The sequence below is a fragment of the Terrapene carolina genome, unplaced genomic scaffold (genome assembly GCF_002925995.2).
Source record: "Terrapene carolina triunguis isolate 2854851 unplaced genomic scaffold, T_m_triunguis-2.0 Scaffold111, whole genome shotgun sequence".
NCBI classification, from domain to species: domain Eukaryota; kingdom Metazoa; phylum Chordata; order Testudines; family Emydidae; genus Terrapene; species Terrapene triunguis.
The window spans coordinates 3012972-3034958 of record NW_020664462.1 but is presented as its reverse complement, the minus strand read 5'-3'; positions in this window follow the sequence as shown (position 1 = coordinate 3034958).

Sequence of the window (21987 nt, the reverse complement as noted above, 5' to 3'; positions counted from 1 at the left end):
CAGGCTTCTGTATCAAATATAGACTGGCTACAGAACTTACTTCTGAACAAGATACACACCAGATGTGTTCCTCCTAACATCCTTAATGCATGGCCAGGTATGGCTATGCTTGCTTTTAAATAAAGTATTTCTCACACAGCGCCACCTAGTGTCCAAACAGCATAATAGAGTTTAACATGCCATTACATCTCCCCTTTTAAGTTCTACGTTCCTACCATTTCATTTACAAATATACACTACCACCCGATCTTTGAAGTTCAGTACATATCAGTCTAAGTGTCTCTGAATCATACTGCTTTTCTAATTACACCACCTGAACGCACAACAACGTGGTCATCTGGCTGTCCACTAGTTGCAATGACCGGCTACGGTCGGTTTGGAATCTCTGAGTCACCGCCACTGGTAGAATTTGCTCTGTTAGTTCTTTCTGAGGAACAAATTTCAGATGTTGATGGTTCCTGTTGAACTCTCCACTGTCGTTCTAGATCTTTGACTTCTGTTTCCTTGCGAAACTTCTGTCCACCCTTTTTCTTCATCCAATTTGATATGAACACAATCACCAGGTTCTAGACCCAGCAGTTCTCTGAGTGACGTCTATTGTCAAAGGGTTCGTAGGCTCTTTTTGCCTTTTTATCCGATTTGTCGACTCTCTTCCTATCTAGCCACTTTGGCGATAGGTTCTTTTCCAAAGCTGGAACAGTAGTTCTGAGTTGTCTTCCCATCAGGAGCTGTACTGGATTACATCCAGTAGCTGCTAGTGGTGTTGATCTGTAACTCAGAAGAACAAGGAATGGATCTTCCTGCTGTAAGACTTTCTTGGCTGTCTCTACAGCTCTCTTAGCCTCTCCATTCGCTTGTGGGGAATGTGGGCCGCTGGGAATAAGATCAAAATAACATTTCGTTTGGAATGACTTAAATTCTGCTGCAGGAAATTGTGGTCTGTAGTCCATCACTGGTTGTTCTGGGATAATGAAGTGAGCAAAAGTGCACTGCGGGTTCTTGATAACACTGCAACATGTTATGTCTTTCAAGTGCATTATTTTTATAGACCTGGAAAAATACTCCACTCCATCCAGGTAATGATGTCCTCTGAATTCACATACATCTGCAGCTATTCTTTCCCAAGTTCTGTTTGGTAGGGGTGTTGCATTGCTCTGGACTGTCAGTTCTGCAATGGCCACATGCAGATACTTTGTTTATGCCCTGGCTGATGGCTGGCCACCACACTGAGTGGATGGCTTCTTCACACCATTTAGTTAATCCTTGATGTCCTTCGTGAATGGGGTTTAGAATTTCTCTTCTCATTTGGTTTTGGAATTATGATGCAATCACCTTTAATCAGGAGTTCATTTGACTCGCGTAATTGTCCACAGACCACAAAGTAGTCTCTGGTCCCGTCCTTAATATCCCTTAGATACTCAGGCCAGCCAGTCCCGATATAAATTAAAACTTCTTGAACTTGCATGTCTGTTGAGGTTGCTTTTTGCAGCCTCTTTTCTGACACTGGTCTGTGTGTCTACACAGCATCCCCATACACCTTTGTCATCTTCGAGCTCACAGGTAGTTGAGTGCAATCCTGGGCTCCATGACAGAGGGTCTGCTACGACCAGATCTTTCCCTGGAACGTATTTAGTAATTCAGGTAAATTGCATGAACCTTATCAATAGATGCTGGCATCTCAGCCGTGCTTGATCCAAGTCTTGTCTGTTGGGTGATGTATTTCTAACTTCTGTTCTACTTTCTGCATGTTGTTGGAGGGTGTCATAACTATAAAGGGAAGGGTAACAGCTCTCTGTGTACAGAGACTCCAAATCCTTTTACCTGTAAAGGGTTAAGAGGCTCAGGTAACCTGGCTGACACCTGACCCGAAGGACCAATAAGGGGGCAAGATACTTTCAAATCTTGGGGGGGGAAAGGCTTTTGTGTGTGCTCTTTGTTTTAAGGGGTGGTTCGCTCTTGGGACTGAGAGGGACCAGACATCAATCCAGGTTCTCCCCATCTTTCTAAACAAGTCTCTCCTATTTCAAACTTGTAAGTAAAAAGACAGGCAAGGCATCTTAGATTTACTTTGTTTTCTCAACTTGTAAATGTACCTTTTACCAGAGTGTTTATCTTTGTTTTGCTGTACTTTGAACCTAAGACAGAGGGGGTTCCTCTGAGCTCTTTAAGTTTGATTACCCTGTAAAGTTATTCTCCATACTGATTTTACAGAGATGATTTTTACCTTTTTCTTTAATTAAAAGCCTTCTTTTTTAAGAACCAGATTAATTTCTCCTTGTTTTAAGATCCAAGGGGGTTTGGATCTGTATTCACCAGGAGTTGGTGAAAGGAGGGTGGGAGGAAGGAGGGGGGATGGTTAATTTCTCCTTGTTTTAAGATCCAAGGGGGTTTGGATCTGTGTTCACCAGGGAATTGGTGAAAGGTTTCTCAAGGCTTCCCAGGGAGGGAATTCTTGTGATGGTGGCAGCGGACCAAAGCTAAGCTGGTAGTTAAGCTTAGAAGTTTTCATGCAGGCCCCTACATTTGTACCCTAAAGTTCAAAGTGGGGATACAGCCTTGACAGAGGGGTTGTGACTTTAATGTTGATCCCGGAGGGATGGCTGCTCTTTTCATGTGTAACATTGTATTTTTTACCATGTTTGTGTTCACCGTACTGAGCTGTGCTGATTTTAAAACATCTCCTGTTCTGACAAGAGGGGACATCTACACTGCAAAAAAAAAAAAAAAAAAAAAAGTGGCAAGCACATCTCAGAGCCCAGGTCTACGGACTTGGGCTCATGCTATGGCACTAAGAAAGCCACGTTAGATGTTCCCATTCGGGCTGGAGTCTGGGCTCTGAAACCCACCCCCTCCCTGGGTTTCAGAGCCTGAGCAGGAATATCTACATGTCTGTAAGCAGGGTCTGAATGAATGCTTCCCTGACATTCATAGCTGGGAGGGGGAGAGACTCCGGGCTTGGTTATGTAAATACAGTTTGCGCCTACTTTGCTTAGATATTCAGCAGATGGAGCGGTGTTTTGCTCATTGTAATCATCTTGGCTGGGGTTGGGTCACAAATCACCTTGGTATTAAATGAAGGGGTAGTGAAATATGGTTACCAGTGTTGTAATTATTGTGGGAATACAGGGAAGCAGGACTGTGCTTAACCTGTTCCAAATGGGGGGGGGCGGGGGTCACCCTTAGCAGAGAGGACATCGCCCTGTGAAAGTAAGAAGAGTGGGAACAGGCATCTCGGTGGCCTGGTCCGGAGGTTGCATAACCCGCATCCTAAGGGTCCTCTCTAGATTGGCTTAATCTGTTCTTCCCCACTGTTCAAAGAATAGAGCTAAATAGGCTTCGCTAGGAACCTCTTTTGTTAGTTTAATTGCTCAATGCGAGCTGAAACCAGTTGTGGTAGGATTGTGTTTCTGCCCTGCCTGCTAAGAGCTGAAATCACTTGAGATGGGCCAGTTGTTTCTGCCCAGCCTGCAAAAGAGCTGAGAGACGGATGTGCAGAGGTCACAGCAGAGCGGCAGAAGGTGACGGACAGTCAGCTGGCGAATAAGCGGCCAGCAGGGCGGCGGTGGAGAGGTGCGATAAGCAGCCAGTTGGTTGGCTGGTGGAGGGGCGTGGCAGGAGCGGTGAGCAGGTGGCCGGTGACTGGCCAGCGAAGTAAGTAAGATGCCTCTTTACACCCCCGCCCCCCCGAGCAGGGTGGGAGGTGAACTCTGCAGATGAACCTCTGAATTCTGGGTCTGCACTGATCAAGGACAGCAACTGTGAGTGGGGTGCAGAGAAGGCGTCGGGCATGTGAAAGGGAATTTTGAGTTGCTGGACTTAAGAACCTGAGGGGAAAAGGACACTGCCCAACTTCCTTGGGGGTGGGTCTTTTACACACGGTTTATGTTTATGAACCCTGTTTGTGGTGTTTTCTCAAATTAACGCCGAGTTACTTCCCTCCTTTTATTCAAAGTTTCTGTTCTACACTCAGACTCTGTGCTTGCGAGTGGGGCAGTATTGCTCTCCGAGGCACCTAGGGGTGGTGTGTACATTTTCCCAGGTCACTGGGTGGGGGGGGGTTGAGCTGGTTCTTTGTTGTATTGATGGAGAGGAACCCCTAGATATTGAACCTGGCCCCGGTTGCTGCCGGCTCCACCTGGCAGAAGGGTGACATGTCTATTTGTAGTGCTGTAGCAGAAGCCCTGCAAGCCCAAGTCCATAGACCCAGGCTCTGAGACTCACTGCTGTGGGTTGTATTTTTTTTTGCAGCGCAGACATACCCTTTATTGTGTTGAACACTATGGCCTAAGGCTACGGTCTAGATCCACAGAGATCTAGGTGCTTAACTCCCACTGAAATCAGGCGGCTAAATACCTGTGAGGCCCGTAGCCTAAGCCACTATATTAATAAACTTGAAATGTCTGTACCAGGCACTGGATGGAGACGAGACAGACACTGAACAGCCAATGGGTTCTTATTGATACTAGAGTAGCACCTATTGTTGAGTAGCACTCAGATGCCCTAAGCAAGATCACAGTCCTATTTGGTTCCTCAGTGTTCAGATACATAGTCCCTGTCGAAAGAGGTTACAATTTAAACAAAGTATTCTGCTTGTTTTTACATCCCAGTGAGTGTCTGGGCCTAAATGACTTGCCCAAGGTCAGACAGGAAGTCGGTGGCAGAGCCAAGGCTCAAACCCAGATCTCGCAAGTCTCACTGCCTTAAAAGCAAGGCCATGCTCTGTCTCAGGACACCCTCCCTTTCGCCTACTACTCCACCTCCAGCTGAATATAAGCTAGCACCCTCCCTGTGCCAGGTGTCATGCCCCTCTGCCAGTCTCCGGAGTGGCATGGGGTGATATTTTTCCACTCAAACTGGAGGGGAAAATGGCATCCTTTCTAAACCAACAACTTAAATGGGGGAGGCAGCTTTTGGTTTCATTGTCAAAACCAAGAATTGTCAACGTTGAGCTTTTGAATGTTGGGGGTTTGGGTTTTCTTACCCCTTTCTTCCTTTAGCCTCCCCCCATTCCCCCAGTGGCTGCAATGCAATGAATGATGGCAAAGGAGTCAGAAGTCTTCCCTGTCTCCTTTTTCCACTCCTGCTTTTTGAAACCTCCTCAACTGGGGCAAGGTTCCTCGGTGGCAGAAAGGAAAAAAATTTAAAAAAACATGCACACACCTACACGCACACATGGACATCATTTTATTGCTGTTAGTGGCGGAAAGGGTGTGCGGGGGCACGGGGAAGCAGGGTTTCAACGAAATACTAGGGGGGAGAAAGTGGGTTGTTTGGTTTTGAGCCCTGCGCAAGGGAAACAACTTAAAAAGTTTTAGCAACGGTTTTTTTTCCCTTTTTTTTTTTTTAAATCAGCTCTAAACTTGAACCATCCAGCTCCCTAAAAGTAGCCTTCACTGATTCCTGTTTGCTGGTTGGTAAAATAAAAACAGGGGAATCTTATGCCGAAAAGGCACTCAAAATTATAACGTCCAGTGCCCGCCACAAGTTCTATAGGAACACAAGAACGGAAAGAACTTCTGGGCTCATCAAGTCTATTTCCCCTGCTATTCCAGTCAACACTCCCTCTTCCTAAATCAAGTCCCATCTTCTACCACTGAATGGGGCTGAATGACACAGCGAAATGCAAACGCTGGCCTTAAATGCATGTACATAAACCTAGCCCAGTTGATTTAGTGCTCCACAAGAATCGACTCCTAGCAACAGAGGCAGCCGCTCAACCAAAATAGACAGTGGTTTTTAAAGCATCGCTTCCAGGGCTGCTCTGATTTGTGAATAAACTGGATTTCAAAATGGAAAACAATGGTGTGTTACTAAGGCGTGAGTAGGAGCAGAGGCGGAGGACAATATGCTGTGGACTGGGAAGGAGGTGGGAATGGACTTTTCCCTGCCAGTCGCATGCTGCGTCTGATATGAAGATTTCAGAACTGCCCCCCCCCCCCCCCCCCCCCCCCCGCCTCCCAAGCCCAGCAAATACTGAAGGGTTATCCTGGGATGAGATCCCAGAGAAAATAAAGACTGTCTGATAAGAAAGTCACTGAAGCCTGAAAGCACCAGAGATAACCAAGCAACTGAGCCAATGCTGACCGGCAGCAACTGTGGTCCTGTGGCAACAGAGCCACTGGGGATTTCTTGTTTTAAGTGGATTTAAGGCTGGGAAAAAGGCCTGGAAAAACAACATCTTCTCTTTGCTGCTGGTTCGTGGCTAACATCAGAGTGGTGCTGCTTCAGCAGCATACGACCACCCCAGTGCTGTCCCATCTTTGTTAAGGGCGCAACAACAGCGCTGCTAGTTTCCCTTGTGAAGCAGTCAGCTGCTCAGAGAGACCGGGCTCAAATCCACCGGCTTCTTTCACAGAGGCTGCGAGACAGGCCCGACGAGCCTGGGCCAGCTTTGAACCAGCTACACGGGGCACTAAGCCCACGTTCATTCTCCAGAGCCATCCCGCTGCCTGCGAGCCAGGATCATTCACGTTGGAAATTGATTTGTCGCTTGTTTTGCTTCAGCCCATCCTTTTCGCCCATCCCCCAAGGATTCCCACCCAGCCAACTTTTAAATCTGACCCCCAGCAGGTGACTTCATGGGTGATCTCTCCAGAGCCCCTCAACGGCCAGAAAAAGGGGGGGCCCTGCCGAACAGTCCATCTCCCCCTCCCCCAGCCTAGGGTGGTCATCAGGGCTAAGAGCTGAAGCTGGGTCTTTGAGGGCACTAGCCACTGGGCCTGGAGTGTCTTTTAAACAGGCTCCTGGAGTTATTTTCAATGTGCTGGTTTGGCCCAATTGCCTCTTGCACTGTGTGAATCCATGAAACTGTCTCACTCTTTTCTGGGCACTGGGGACAGGGCTGCAGACTGGTTTTACTCTGGCCCTGGCAGCGTTTACAGCAGCATCCACCAGTTGCTAATGGCTCCCCCAGGAGCTATCTGCCAGCCGCGGATAGCCAGAGCACAGGGAACTCTGCCGATTTTCACCTCTCCCTAGCTCTGGAGCTGGCAAGGAGCCCTCATAACCGGCCCCTCCTCTAACTGGGGAGATGAGACCATATATTTCACTCCCTTTCTTGCAGCAGAATGGAGCAAGCATCAGGATGTGGTCAGTAATGGTTGCAGCAAGCTTCTGATGCAAACTGGGTTTCAAAATTTAGCTCCCACGACTGGTTGCATTTCCTTCCATAATATACGTGGCTTTTAACACGTGCAGCTCGGCAGTAAGATCATGACTATCCTTCAACCTCATGCTTCAGGGCTTCAGCTGGTCACCTGTAGGGGTCAGGAAGGGATCCCTCCCCCCATACACAAGTGGCTACATGTGTTCGGGAGGGGAGGGGGGTTGCTTTTCTTTGAAGAAGAGATTGGCTATAGCTGGAGTTGGGACACTGGACGGGGTGTATCAGTGCTCTGAGGTGGTGCAGAGAACCTTCAGGTAATGATCAAGTGATCTCTCCCCTGCCATCCATCTCCACCCTCTGACAAACAGAGGCTAGGGACACCATTCCTTACCCATCCTGGCTAATAGCCATTAATGGACTTAACCTCCATGAATTTATCCAGTTCTCTTTTAAACCATGTTATAGTCCTAGCCTTCACAATCTCCTCAGGCAAGGAGTTCCACAGGTTGACTGTGCGCTGGGTGAAGAAGAACTTTCTTTTATTTGTTTTAAACCTGCTGCCCTTTAATTTAACACACCTCCATAAAACCTCATGCTGCCCAGTCCCTCCCTCGCCCCTGTTCCCCATCGGCCCAAACCCCTTTCCCCCAATAAAATCCCCTCTTAAAACCTCCCCAGCCCCAAAATACGTTCTCCCCACCACCCTCTGCCCCCTGCTACTCCACCACCCCTTCCCGCCCCCCGGCCCCTTCTGCTGCCCCCAACCCCCACGTCCATCTACCCTACAGATCAGCCCAAACACCCCCAACTCCTGGCTGCACCAACCCCCATCTCCCTTCAGTTGCTCCAGTCCCCTGTGACTCGCCTACTGGGCCCATCACCCCGTTAGCCCCGGCATCAGCATCCCATCTTCACTTTGGAGTGTTACGTGGGACTGGTGACCTTTCTCCCCACCTCTCCATGTCTTCTTCGGAGGGGGGTCAGATGGGTAGCCCCCCCTTCAGAGGAGCCCACCAAATCTGTGTGTGGCAACAGCCAATGGGCCAGAGTGGGCACCTGGGCCCATCCCCATGGGGCAGGAGCCACCATTGTGGGATGAGAGTGGGGCAGGCTTGCTCTCAGCCCCACAGGGAGTCTCCTCTCCACACCAGGCCAAGAGAGAGACAGCGATTCCCCTGCCTCCCCCCTCCCCCTCCCCCGCCTACACATGCTGGGGGGGGGCAAGGCTGACAGTTTTACTCAGCCCCCCAGGAATATTTTCACCAGTCACCTATGCACCTTGGTGTCTCCCTCTGACGCATCTTTTGGTCTCCTGAGGACTGACATGGTTTAGTCTAAAAATCTCTGGACTTAATATAGAATCATAGAAATGCAGGGCTGGAAGGGACCTCGAGAGGTCACCTCATTCATCCCGCTGTGCTGAGGCAGGGCCAAGTACACCTAAACGTGACAGGCGTTTGTCCAACCTGTTCTGAACCCTCCAACGACGGGGATTTCACAACCTCCCTTGATAACTTGTTCCAGTGCTTAATTATCCCTATATTTAGAAAGATTTTCCTAATATCTTATCTAAATTTCCCTTGCTGCTGATTAAGCCAAATGCTACTTGTCCTACCTTCAGTGGCCATGAAGAACTGTTGGTCACAGATCTCTTTATAACGGCCCTTAACATATTTGAAGACTGTTATCAGGTCCCCGCTCCGTCTTCGTTTCTCAAGACCAAACATACCCTGGTTTTTAACCTTTCCTCATAGGTTAGGGTGTTCGAAATCTTGTAGTGTTTTTGTTGCTCGCCTCTGGTCTCTCCAATTTGTCCACATCTGAAAGTGTGGCACCCAAAACTGGACACTGGTGAGGTCTCACCAGTGCTGAGTAGAGCGGGACAGTTACTGCCTGCTTTTTACATACAACACTTCTGTTAATACATCCCAGAATAAGCCCCTTTCACAACTGCATCGTGTTGTTGGCTCATATTCAATTAAGGATCCACTGCAACCCACAGATCCTTTTCAGCCGTGCTACCCCCTAACCAATTACTCCCCATTTTATAGTTTTGCATTTGATGTTTCCTTCCTACACGGAACACTTTGCACTTGTCTTTATTGAATTTCAGCTTGTTGCCCTCAGACCACTTCTCCCATTTAGCAAGATTATTTTGAATTCTGATCATAAGAACGTAAGAACGGCCACACTGGGTCAGACCAAAGGTCCATCTAGCCCAGTATCCTGTCTGCCGACAGTGGCCAATGCCAGGTGCCCCAGAGTGAATGAACAGAACAGGTAACCCATCAAGTGATCCATCCCCTATCACCCATTCCCATTTTCTGACAAACAGAGGCTAGGGACACCATCCCTGTCCATCCTGGCTAATAGCCATTGATGGACCTATCCTCCATGAACTTATCTAGTTCTTTTTGGAACCCTGTTTAGTCCTCCAAAGTGCTCGCAACCCCTCCCAGCTTAGTGTCATCGGCAAATTTTATAAGCATACTCTCCACTGCATGATCCAAGTCATTAATAAAATGCTGAATGGTACCGGACCCAGGACTGGCCCCTGCGGGACCCCATTAGATGGATCTTCCCAGTTTGACAGTGAACCGCTGCTAACTACTCTTGGGGTACGTCTACACTACCCGCCGGATCGGCGGGTAGCAATCGATCTATCGGGGATCAATTTATCGCGTGTAGTGTAGACGCAATAAATCGATCCCTGATCGCTCTCCCGTCGACTGCTGAACTTCAGCTCGGCGAGAGGTGGAAGCAAAGTTGACGGGGGAGCGGCGGCTGTCGATCCCGCGCCACAAGGACGTGAAGTAAGTAATTTTAATTCGATCTAGGATATGTCGACTGCAGCTACGCTATTCTCGTAGCTGAAGTTGCGTATCTTAGATCGATCCCCCCCCCCCCAGTGTAGACCAGGCCTCCGAGTACAGTTGTGTACCTACTTTAGAATAATTTCATCTAGACCGCATTCCCCTGGTTTTCTTATGAGAATGTCATGTGGGACTGTATCAAAAGCTTTACTAAAATCAAAGGTATATAATGGTATCCAGGTGAAATTTAATGGCCTTTGAGATACAGGAGATCAGACTAGATGATCTAATGCATCTTTCTGACCTTAAACTCTATGAAACTTAATGAATTAAATTTAAAGGAAATACGTGGATAAGACTGATAGATCAGAAGGAAGGAAGGAGTTTACCCCTGATACTGTTGAATCAGCTGGGATTTGACAGTCTCTGTTCTAGTCTCTGAATGATCGTGTTTTATTTCTTTATGCCGTTCTGCTACAGAATCCTTTATCTCCATGGTGTACATAGGAAGACAGTGAGAAAATGGCCCGTAATCACACGTTACCTGAAATAATCAAATAGTCCACAGAATTTGCCAACAACTGACAACAAAAAGACTTTGGCGCCATGGATTCTAGCTGCACTGGGGAAAGGGTGACTTTAAAAAGCCATGGATTTGTGAGGATATTTTGCACATTTAAAGGGTATTAATCTGAGAGTACTCATGATAAAAACTGACTTTTTTATATGCACAAGCCAGCAGATAGGTCTCAAATCTTTACCTCTTCCCCACTCTCTTTGTGATGCCAAACCGAAGGTGGATTCAATGCAGTAGCCTAGAGGTTGCAGATGGGCCTGATTTGCAAGGGCTTGAGACCGTTGACTGTCATGATCAAATATCCATCGGGCTGAGACGAGCTCCCATTGTAGCCAAAGGATCAGAGTTTTCCTAGAGTTCAGGGGTGCTTGAAAACAGGGCTTTGATTGGGCCCATAGAGTGAGGGGCCAGGTCAGAATCTGGATTCTGCCAATGTTTAGAGCTGGCTTCAGGCCCAGCTTGTGCAAGATGCTCAAAGCATGAAAATATTAAAAGAGAGAAACTAGGAGTTCATAGGTCGAGGCCAAACTGAGCCCTGATTTCCACCCCCTGCCATCCCACTGAATTCGCCATTTCCCAGCGGATAAAATAGCCCATTACATGCGGGGAAATGTACAGCCAATACTACTTCTGCTGCTTTCAATGTAAAATCCAATGCCCCTGCACATCAGTGTGATTGTGTGAGATACTCCACCATGGGAGGGGCTGTTTTTGTATTATTTCCAGCCCAGGCAGATTGCTGGAACAATCTCACGCAATCTATGCCTTTTAAGATTGCCAGCGACAATCTGCAGATTCAAACTGTCACCTTTGAGCACTGATCGGAACTGAACTGTGAACTCCCTAGGAGCCTCACCCAGGGCGAGATGATATCGTTCGGAGACTGCACGGCAGACTCATGTACGCCCCTCACATGCGCTCCATGCACCCGGTAGAACAAGTTCATCGGAGCTAGATAGTGCTTGGCAAGGACAGGCGCTCTATGACTGTTTCTGATAGCAGGGGTTGAGTTACATGCTCAGCAGCTGTAAAAATAGCCCTCCTTGCTCCCCGAATGATTCAGCAAGGGCTCTTCCTGGAGGCAGCGATAAGATCATTTATCTCCTGTTGCCACCTACCCATCCTCCTTGCATGGATTCAAATTAAAAAGCCAGGCTACTGCACATGGTTAGATCAGCTCCGAGTCGTGGAGTTTGCTAGTTCTGAGTCTCGTCACACGAGAACGCGTTTGTGGTCAAGAACTGCTGTAACTTACGCAGCCCGTCTGGTACAGTGGGGAAGTTGCCACTGTAGGCCGAGCTGAGTGGTTTACTGTGATGTCATTTGCAGTTGGGATGGGGTCAGAGAAGCATCTAAGTGTTGCAATGCTTAGGCAAAGTGAGCCAGGGCTCTCTGGTTGGGACGCTCTCTATTCACATGGATGTGAGGGGTACAGGCGCCGACCTTCTGATTTCCCCTGCTCCGCCCCAGGCCCTGACCCACTCCAACCCTTCCCCCAGAGCCCCACCCCACCCCGCCTCTTCCCGCCGCCACTCTGCCTCTTCCCGCCCCATTCCGCCCCCTCCCTGAGCATGTCCCGCCCTCACTCAGCCTATTCCTGCTCCCACTCCTCCGCCTCCCTGCCAGCACCTCCTGCCCGCCGCTGAACAGCTGATCAGCAGCGGGCGGGAGGCGCTGGGGGAGTGGGAGGATCTGATCGGCAGGACCCACCAGTGGGTCCTGAGCACCCACTCTATTTTTTCCATGGGTGCTCCCTGGAGCACCCACGGAGTCAGCGTCTACGCTGAGGGAAGAATTGGGCCTGTACTATTTTAACAGATCTTCAGCAGTTGTAAATGAGCAGAGCTCCACTGAAGCTGTATCAATTGACTCGAGTGGCAGATCAAAGCCAAGGAGTTACGGGAACATTGCGGTTCTGCAGCTGGCTGCTAGGAAGGAGTTAATTTGGAACAGGCAGGTGTTGGGAACACCACTGCTTCTCAGGGGACAAGCTGCCAATGAGAGCTGGCTCTGCTGAAGGGATGCTTTGAACTTGCTGCTTCATTGAAGGAACGCCCTGTCCTGGTAAGGCTGGAGTTCTGCAGAAACTCAGAACTTTCTCCAGCTCCTCCAGTTCTTTTCAGCATTTGTTAAACCCGGTGGTTATTCTTCTGACTCATCTCTGAGCTTGTGCTTACCACTGATCCTGTCTCTACCTCAAGATCTGAGCTACCAGAGATGTAAACACAGCTGATCCAGCAGGGGCCTTCAGCCTGTCAGAGGGAATTGTGGGCGCCGTCTGAAATGTTCAAGGAAGGTCAGAGCGAATATCTCCCAATGCACGGGGGGAGGTGGAGGAGAGGATGCATTTTTTGTGATGTACCCCTATCTGCATCTCTTCACCTCTTAGAGTGACCCTATGAGGGCTCCCTGGCTATTTGGTAATGCACTGTATGCACATGAATCATTAAACACAGCTGACCTATGATTAACAGCGGGGTGGGGCGGGGGAGGGAGAAAACTTCTCTTTACTTGGAATCTAGCTTTAAAGACAGGACTTAATAAATCAAGAATGACCCTCGGAAGTGGGAGGAAAAGCGAACAAGCTAAACCCAACATACTCTTCTGCCCTGCCTCTGTGTGACTAGAAAACAATTGTGGGACAGATCTCGGGCCATACTAGAGGGCTCCCTGGCATGGGAAAATCCTCAGATAGCATAGACACAGCTTTGCCCACCCTGTGCTGCCCCTTTTTGGTCTCCCCTGCCCAGGAGGTGTGGTCTGAGCATGCCATATTCTAGTGATCTCTGGCCAGCGTCACAGCCCTTAGACTATCATCGCAAGCCAATGTAACTTAGAGCAACCTTCAGTCTGATCAACGTTACCTGAGGGGCCAAACTGGCTCCCCTGGGGACCAGGGGAGTGATGAGGTGACTTAAAGCTCCGGAGGTTTTTAATGGTTTGTGCATCCTGCCATCTTGTATCAGGGAGAGGGGAAACTCTGGTTCCCTTTTGACAGCAGGGCTAGTCTGGCGATAGACAGATCCTACTCTGGGGCTGGATTCTGATCTCAGTTACATGGCTGTAAATCCAGAGTGACTCCAATGGCTCCGCAGAGTCACTCTGGAGTATCACCAGCATAGCTGAGCTCAGGGGTCAGACCTGGGTGTTTAGCAAAGCGTATCTGCTGAGGCACTGTGTTGAGATGTTGTTTAGTCGAACGCTGGCGTTTTCCAGGTTGCCAATGAAATGAAAGATTGGGAAACACCTACATAGGTGCCCCTGGTCTCTAAAGGTTATGAAAAATACAACTGGATGGAAACAAAGTCCATCAGTTCACGAGAGTGGAACGCACGCCTGTGTCCCAATGACCCTTGGCCACATACACTGCCGGTGCTAATGAAGGTAAAGCTAAATATGGTTCATAAAGAAAAATAGCAACATGAGGATTTTGTTCACCTGTAGGCCTGTCTGTTCCTAGCACTGGAGCCGCAGGTTTGCTGCTGATCGGATGGCAAGCCTGACTGTTGTTTGCCAGCAGCTGTTTAAGCAGAGTGTGGCTTTCACCCAGGGATTTTGCTTCTGTGTCTTTCAGGGTGCTTCGTTCTAGCGGAGCCGCTCTCTGATGAAGATCTCGGTTTGCATGGAACATTCCTGGAGTCCGGAAGGCCACCCTACCGTCTCCCAGCTCCCCCTTTGCATGTTGATCTCCTGGCACTGATTCTATAGAAGGTGCATAAGGAAGGGGGAGATCAAGATAAAGGCACCATGCGTTTAGTCCCTCGCTTTGTGGGAGAAAACAACGGGATCCATCCAGGAGGCACCTCTACTCTTTCTCTTTCTCTCCCCAGCTGTCAAGTTAGGGCTGGCGGAAGGTTTGAGGTGGCCGGAGCGGAAGTCTCAGCGGGACGGTCTGGCACAGGGCTTCAGCAGCTTCGGTTGAAAGAGGAGGAACAAAGGTGCATTCCAGCAGTGGCCTCCTCTGCAGCGATAGGTCACCTCTGCCATTCAGTACATACCAGGGCTTTCAGCAAAGGGAGAAATGGCCCACTTAAGGGTCAGAGCCTCAGCTGGTGTAAACTGGCATTACTCCATTGCCTTCTGCAGAGCAACACCAATTGACACCAGTGGAGGATCACGCCCCTAGCCTCTGAATTATCCTGCAGGAGCCTTACTATTCCCCCCTCCTGCACGGAGGGGGTATCTCTCTACTGTGGCTCAGTGGAATGCACTCTCCACAACAGCGCAGGTGGAACTGTAGGGCCCCAGGTCTGTATTTAACTAGGTGTTAACCCACAGTACTCACAGGTGTTTGCTTCCCTTGCATTCCTGGCCCTGCCGCTTTTTGTCCCGCCTCATGCTAAGAGGTGGCTGCTAAATGAGTCAAGCTCCCCTCTAAGGATGTTTGTGATCCCGTGAGCACAGCCCCACCCCAGGTCAGGGGCGACTGGCTGGAGATGAAGCAATCCCTGCAGAGAACAGTTGGTTGATCCTTTTTTTTTTTTTTGGCAAAACATTTTTCCAATGAAAAATGACCAAAAATTTTCATTATGCTTGAAATTTCCTGTTGTTTTGAGGAATCAGAAACCACCACAAAAATCACAAAAAAACAACAAACAAATGAAACCTTTTTTTCAGAAAATGCTTTTGGCAAAGGACTCTCTCCATCTCCCCTCAATTTCTCATGCAAAGACCATTTGCGTTTTTCAGCCAGCAGATCCAGTGGTCTCCCCCTTCTTCCCATCAATCACAACCAGAAGAAGACCGACATTGGAGTCTTACGCCCGGTTCTGGTGTTCACAATTTTAAAAGGATATTGAAAAACTGGAGAAGGCGCAGAGAAAAACCACAAAAATAATTGGAGCGCTGCCGAAAATAAATGCTTTTACAGTGAGAGATTTAAAGACTTCAGCCTCTCTTGCCTGTCAGAGAGAAGACTGAGAGATGATTTGATTATAGTGTCTAACTACCTTCACAGGGAGAAAATACCAGATACTAAATGGTACCTAATCTAGCGGAGAAAGGTATAACAAGACCCAATGGCTGGAAATTAAAGCCAAACAAACTCAAACGAGAAATAAGGCACATTTTTTTAACAGTGAGGGTGATCAACCATTGAAATCTCACTATTAGAAGCTGGGAGTGGACAACTTGATACATTGTCCTGTTTTGTTCATTCCTTCTGAAGCATCTGGCACTTTCAGAAGACAGGATACTGGACTAGATGGACCATTTGATCTGCCCCCGTAGGGCCATTCTTATGGAACAGACACCCCAGGGAATTGATGGATTCTCTGTCTCTTGATGTCTTCAAATCAAACTGGGCTTTTCTAGAAGTCGTGCTTTAGCCAAACAAAGTCACTGACTAGCTGAAATTCGGTGTCTGTATTAAGGGACAATAGTAGGTCAGACTGGATGATCTAATGGCCCCTTCAGGTCTTGATATGAATATCAAAGAGATCCAGATGGATTTCTTGCTTCCGGGGCATCACTGAAAAAACTCACCTCTCAGGTCCTCCTGCAGAATTTTTCTGGCTGGTGTTCAGGAGAGAGGCAGACGAGAGCCCAGCCTGGGTTTCAGGCCTGCAGGCTGAGTTTGCAGCCCGGGCAATTAGAAAAATCCCCTGTTTAGATTTGCGAATGGACTGGAGTCAATTTGATCTGGAAGCTGCGGCGAGAGAATAAAATATGCCACCCCTCTTTGACAATGTCCCTTGGCTGCGAGCAGCTGCTCTTGAACACAACGTCATCAATGTCTCGAAGCTTTATGGCTTTTTCTATTGGGTCCTTTTGATTGGTGGCTATTTTTCAAGCAGCCTGGGCCATAAAAGTGAGCAGCTCCCTGCACGATGGGCTCGGCTAAGCCTCTGATATTCCAGCCGACCACTTCTGTGCTCCGTTTCCCTTCCCACCAGCGAGGGCCTCAGTTAAGAAGATTCTACTGCACAAGAAGGTGGTGTGTGGCTGGGTCTCTCCCAGACCAACTAGGGTGACCAGATGTCCCGATTTTATAGGGACAGTCCCGATTTTGGGGTCTTTTTCTTATATAGGCCCCTATTACCCCCCATCCCCGTCCTGATTTTTCACATTTGCTGTCTGGTCACCCTAAGACCATCTAGATCAGCCCCTCTGCTGCAGCGCCATTGTGTTATTAGTCACAGCCTTCACCGGATCTGGAGATTATATACCTAACATGCTACAGAGTAGAGTGCTTATTCTCTGCTCCATCACACCGGTGTAACGCCACCGATGTCAAAGAGCCAGAGCTCCATGTGGTCTAAACCAGCCTCGCTCTATTGGCTTTAATGGCATTACACCGGTGTAGCAGAGTAGAAAGAGGTGAAGGCCGGTTAGGGTGCTAGCTTGGGAACCCAGGTTCAATCACTGATCCTGCCACAGGCTTCCTGTATGCCCTGGGCAAGTCACTTAAGCTCTGATCCTCCCATTGGTTTCAGATACCTTGAGGATCTGGGGCTTAGTCTGTCTATGCTTCTGTTTTCCCAGCTGTAAAAGGTGGCTCGTTGCACTTCACAGGGGTGTTACAAAACAAACCCATTGAAGAGTGTGAGATGCTCCGTGTAGTGTGAGGATGGGGGCCACATAACTATCTCGGGCCTTCAGAGTCAAATTCTCCCTTTAGTTGCACCAGTGTAAATCTGAAGTAACTAATGAAATCAGTGGAGTCCCTTCAAATACACTGGTGTAACCAGCTGCTTCATTCTCTCCTTTTTCTTTATCTTGCATTGTCAGTCACACCTGGGAAATGTTCTTACCGACTCTATAGCTGGGCGTGTGCAAATTTCCCTCTGTTGTAGGTTTTACGTGCGACATGCAGTAAAGAAACAGGTCCACACAATATCCTCAACAAGGGCTCGGTCCAGGGGCCATTGAAGTCAACGGGACATGTGTGAGCAGGATCGGGCCCTAAACACAAGGGTTCTCCCCCCTCCCCTCCCATTAGGAACACCCTCATTCTCTATATTAAAACCCCAACCCCTGAGGACTCCCTGAATTTATATGCAAGACTTAAGAATACAGTTACAAGGCTCAGCTACTTTCCTGTTTGTTCATGGTAGTAAATTTTGGCAAAGCCAAGGCCCACCCTGTGTATTCTGGCCCTGGCTTTACACATAAGCCACAACTATCAATAGCCAAGTGAAAACAAAGCAAAATAGTCCAACTCTCCCTCTTAGCTCACTGAGGTTTTGTTATTTGACTCTGTTTCTGGGAATAAGTCTTGCGACACTTCTGGTTTGCAATGCAATTGACAAGCTTGTTTATGGCAGGCCAGTGGCTACTAGCAGTGATTCCCCCCCCCCCCCCCCCCCGGCAGATCAATAAAGCCTGGGGCTGCATTAAGCAGCATGCATGGGAGAGGTAGGTACAATCCAAATGCCATCACAGTGAAGCCAGGCAGATGAACGGCAGAAGGAACTTTTTCTAAGATGGAGCCTTCACTTCTGTGAAAAAAGAAACCACCATCCAAGTGCGAGGAAGAAACTGGAGGACGAGAGATGGTTTTATTTTCCAAAGCTTGTGTGACTGTCGGCCCAAGAATAGGGAAGCGAGTCAGGAGGCCTATTGATGCGAGACGTATTTGGGCCAGATCCTTAGCTGCTGTAACTTGGCATCACTCCATTGATGGCAGCAATTGACACCAGCTGAGGATATTCCCCTTTATTCCGGTTGTTTGTTTGGGTGCAGGGCCGGCTCCAGGCACCAGCCCAGCAGGCAGGTGCTTGGGGCGGCCAAGGGGAAGGGGCGGCACGTCGGGCTCTTCGGCGGCGGGTCCCTCTCGGAGGGAAGCACCTGCCGCCGAATTCCTGCTGAAGAAGAAAGCGGCGCGGTGGAGCTGCCACCGGAGTGCCGCTGATCGCAATTGCGATAGCGGCTTTTTTTTTTTCCCCCGCCACTTGGGGCGGCAAAAACCCTGGAACTGGTCCTGTTTGGGTGGGTTTTTATGCTTAAATGCCGAAGAAATTCTGCACTTAGTCCAAATCCCAGAGGTCTGTTCAGAACGATAATATGGCAAGGATTGCTTTTTGTCTTGCAGCACCTTCCTTCGTGGTGCACATACAGGTACAAACACACCCAGAGCCCGATTGTTTCTCCATTTACACCAGCGGGGTAAAGCCCCTCAGTGGAGCGAATCAGAACCTCACACGCTGACAGACACAGTCACCCCAGCACATACTGTTGAGTTGGACCCACAAATGCCCAGGCACAGGACAGGAAGGTTGGTCCTGGAGTTAGGGTGTTAGCTGGAGACTACAGACATCCAGGGAGGGATAGCTCAGTGGTTTGAGCATTGGCCTCCTAAACCCAGGATTGTGAGTTCAATCCTTAAGGGGGCCACTTAGGGATCTGGGGCAAAATCAGTACTTGGTCCTGCTAGTGAAGGCAGGTGACTGGACTCAATGACCTTTCAGTTCTATATGACAGATCGATCATAGAATCTCAGGGTTGGAAGGGACCTCAGGAGATCATCTAGTCCAACCCCCTGCTCAAAGCAGGACCAATCCCCAATTAAATCATCCAACAGATCTTTGCCCCCATCCCTAAATGGCCCCCTCAAGGATTAAACTCACAACCCTGGGTTTAGCAGGCCAATGCTCAAACCACTGAGCTATCCCATATTTTTTTATTATTATTATTATTATTTTGTTGCTCTGCCTGAAGCTCCCTGTTCAACCTGGGGGAAGTCACTTAGGCCCAGCTCTTCAAAGGTACTTAGGCTCCCATGGATTTCAAAGGGATTTAGGAGCCTAAATACTTTTGCGGAACTGTTCCTCATCTGTAACATGGGGCTAATAGGCCTGCAGTACCTCACAGCGGCATGGTGATGACACGGCAAAGACGGTGAGATTCTCAGACACTGCCCGGATGGGGGCCGTGTGAGTAAGTAAGACAGATGGTCCCATGTGCACGCCAGGCATCTGAGCCGGCAAATCCAATGGACCTACTTCCCTGTTGCCTTGGGCTATTCTGATTGCTCTGCCTTTCATATGCACTTTGCACGGGAGCAAATGACAGCGGGCAGGACAACCGTGACGCAAGGCCCTCCTGCGGCCCTGAGCCAAAGCCTCTCCCTGACTTGGGTAGGCTTTGTATTAGACCCTGTGTATGAACTTATTATCTGTCCGGGGATCGGGGCTCCGTTGGGTTTGGGCTGCACACACACACACAATGAAAAGATAGTCCTGGCCCCATAAAGCCTAGGCCAGATCCTCCAAGGGAGACAGGCACCTCGGGCCATTTGGAAGTTCAGCGCCTTTGAGGATCCCTGCCTTCCAGACCTATGGCCCCTTCCTGCCAGTGTCGGAGTGGGAGGGTCTTTACTTGTTTGAGAGTAGCAGCCGTGTTAGTCTGTAACCGCAAAAAGAACAGGTCTGTCTCCCAAGATCTGTGAGAGTGAGGGATCATCTTTCAGGATAGGTTGTAGATCTCTAATGATGCGCTGGAGAGGTTTTAGTTGGGGGCTGAAGGTGACAGCTAGTGGTGTTCTGTTATTTTCTTTGTTGGGCCTGTCTTGTAGTAGGTGACTTCTGGGTACCGTTCTGGCTCTGTCAATCTGTTTTTTTCACTTCAGCAGGTGGGTATTGTAATTTTAAGAATGCTTGACAGAGATCTTGTAGGTGCTTGTCTCTGTCTGAGGGATTGGAGCAAATGCGGTTGTATCTTAGAGCTTGGCTGTAGACAATGGATCGTGTGGTGTGTCCTGGATGGACCTGTCCTCGCTTACAGACAACCCCCCAACCTGAAGCAAATACTCACCAGCAACCACACATCACTGAACAAAAACACTGACCCAGGAACCTATCCTTGCAACAAAGCCCGATGCCAACTCTATCCACATATCTATTCAAGTGACATCATCATAGGACCTAATCACATCAGCCATGCCATCAGGGGCTCGTTCACCTGCACATCTACCAATGTGATATATGCCGTCATGTGCCAGCAATGCCCCTCGGCCATGTACATTGGCCAAACCGGACAGTCTCTACGCAAAAGAATTAATGGACACAAATCTGACATCAGGAATCATAACATTCAAAAACCAGTAGGAGAACACTTTAACCTGTCTGGCCATTCAATGACAGACCTGCGGGTGGCAATTTTGCAACAGAAAAGCTTCAAAAACAGACTCCAACGAGAAACTGCTGAGCTGGAATTGATATGCAAACTAGATACAATCAACTTAGGCTTGAACAGAGACTGGGAATGGCTGAGCCATTACAAACATTGAATCTATCTCCCCATGTAAGCATTCTCACACTACTTATCAAACTGTCTGTACTGGGCTATCTTGATTATCACTTCAAAAGTTTTTTTTTTTCTTACTTAATTGGCCTCTCAGAGTTGGTAAGACAACTCCCACCTGTTCATGCTCTCTGTATGTGTATATATATCTCCTCAATATATGTTCCATTCTGTGCATCCGAAGAAGTGGGCTGTAGCCCACGAAAGCTTATGCTCAAATAAATGTGTTAGTCTCTAAGGTGCCACAAGTACTCCTGTTCTTTTTACTTGTTTGGTCTCCTCAGAGCCCGCCTCACCAGGGGCCCTTACCAAATGATCCACAACCACCACCATGGAGAATCCCTGGCCAGGGAAGTGTACTGGGAGGACATCCACACCCAGGGCCAGGCCCTACGCAGCAGCAAAGCAGACCCTGGGAATGCAATGCTGGGGGAGGCAAATGACCCAGCAGTAGCAGGACTTTTGCAAATGTACAGAGCCTGGAGAAAAGTATAAGCCATCAAGTAGACTGGAGCGGCCCTCCCATCACAGCCCTGAAGCGCTTCCTAGCGGGCCCAAGGAGTATGGGCAGCTCTGGCCAGTCAGTGGGCTCTGTCTTTCATAGTTAAATCCCCCACCCCACCCCCGGGGGAAGTACTGCACTAGCACAGAGAGGCCCTAGGTAAACAAACCACTGGCTGATGCCCTGTGTTTGTTGTTTCCCTGCCTAGCTGAAGTGAGTAAAAAGACCCAGGCGCAGAGCTGCAAGGCTGGGAGCTGTTGGAAAGCTCTGGGCAAGGAGCCGCCGCTTTCTTCCTTCCAGGGGGGGACAGAAAGTGGGCGCTGGCCAGGTGGGCTTTTTTACATTCCCAGCGCAGCTTGCAAACGACCATGCGGAGGGGGGGGGCGGATCCCTCTCTTCCACAGCCCCCTTTAAACAGCCACCCGATTCTCGGCCAGGTCAATATCCCCCTTCCCTCCCCAGGCACAAAGTCCAGAACTGGGGAAATAAGAAGAAGAATAAAAAGCAACCCACTTAAAAAGATCCTGCTCCCCCTTTCAAAGGAGCCGGCTTTCAAATCCATCCCCCCCTCCGAGCCCACCCCTTTGCTCGCCTCCAAATTTTGCAAGATCTCACTACTCTCCCAGGGGCGGGGGATATTACCCTAGAAGATCTGTTTCTGCTCGGAGGGTGCCTCCAGCCATGCCAACCCCCCCCCCCCATTCCGCCCCATAAGGCTGCAAATCCTATGCATTTTATCTGCGGGGCC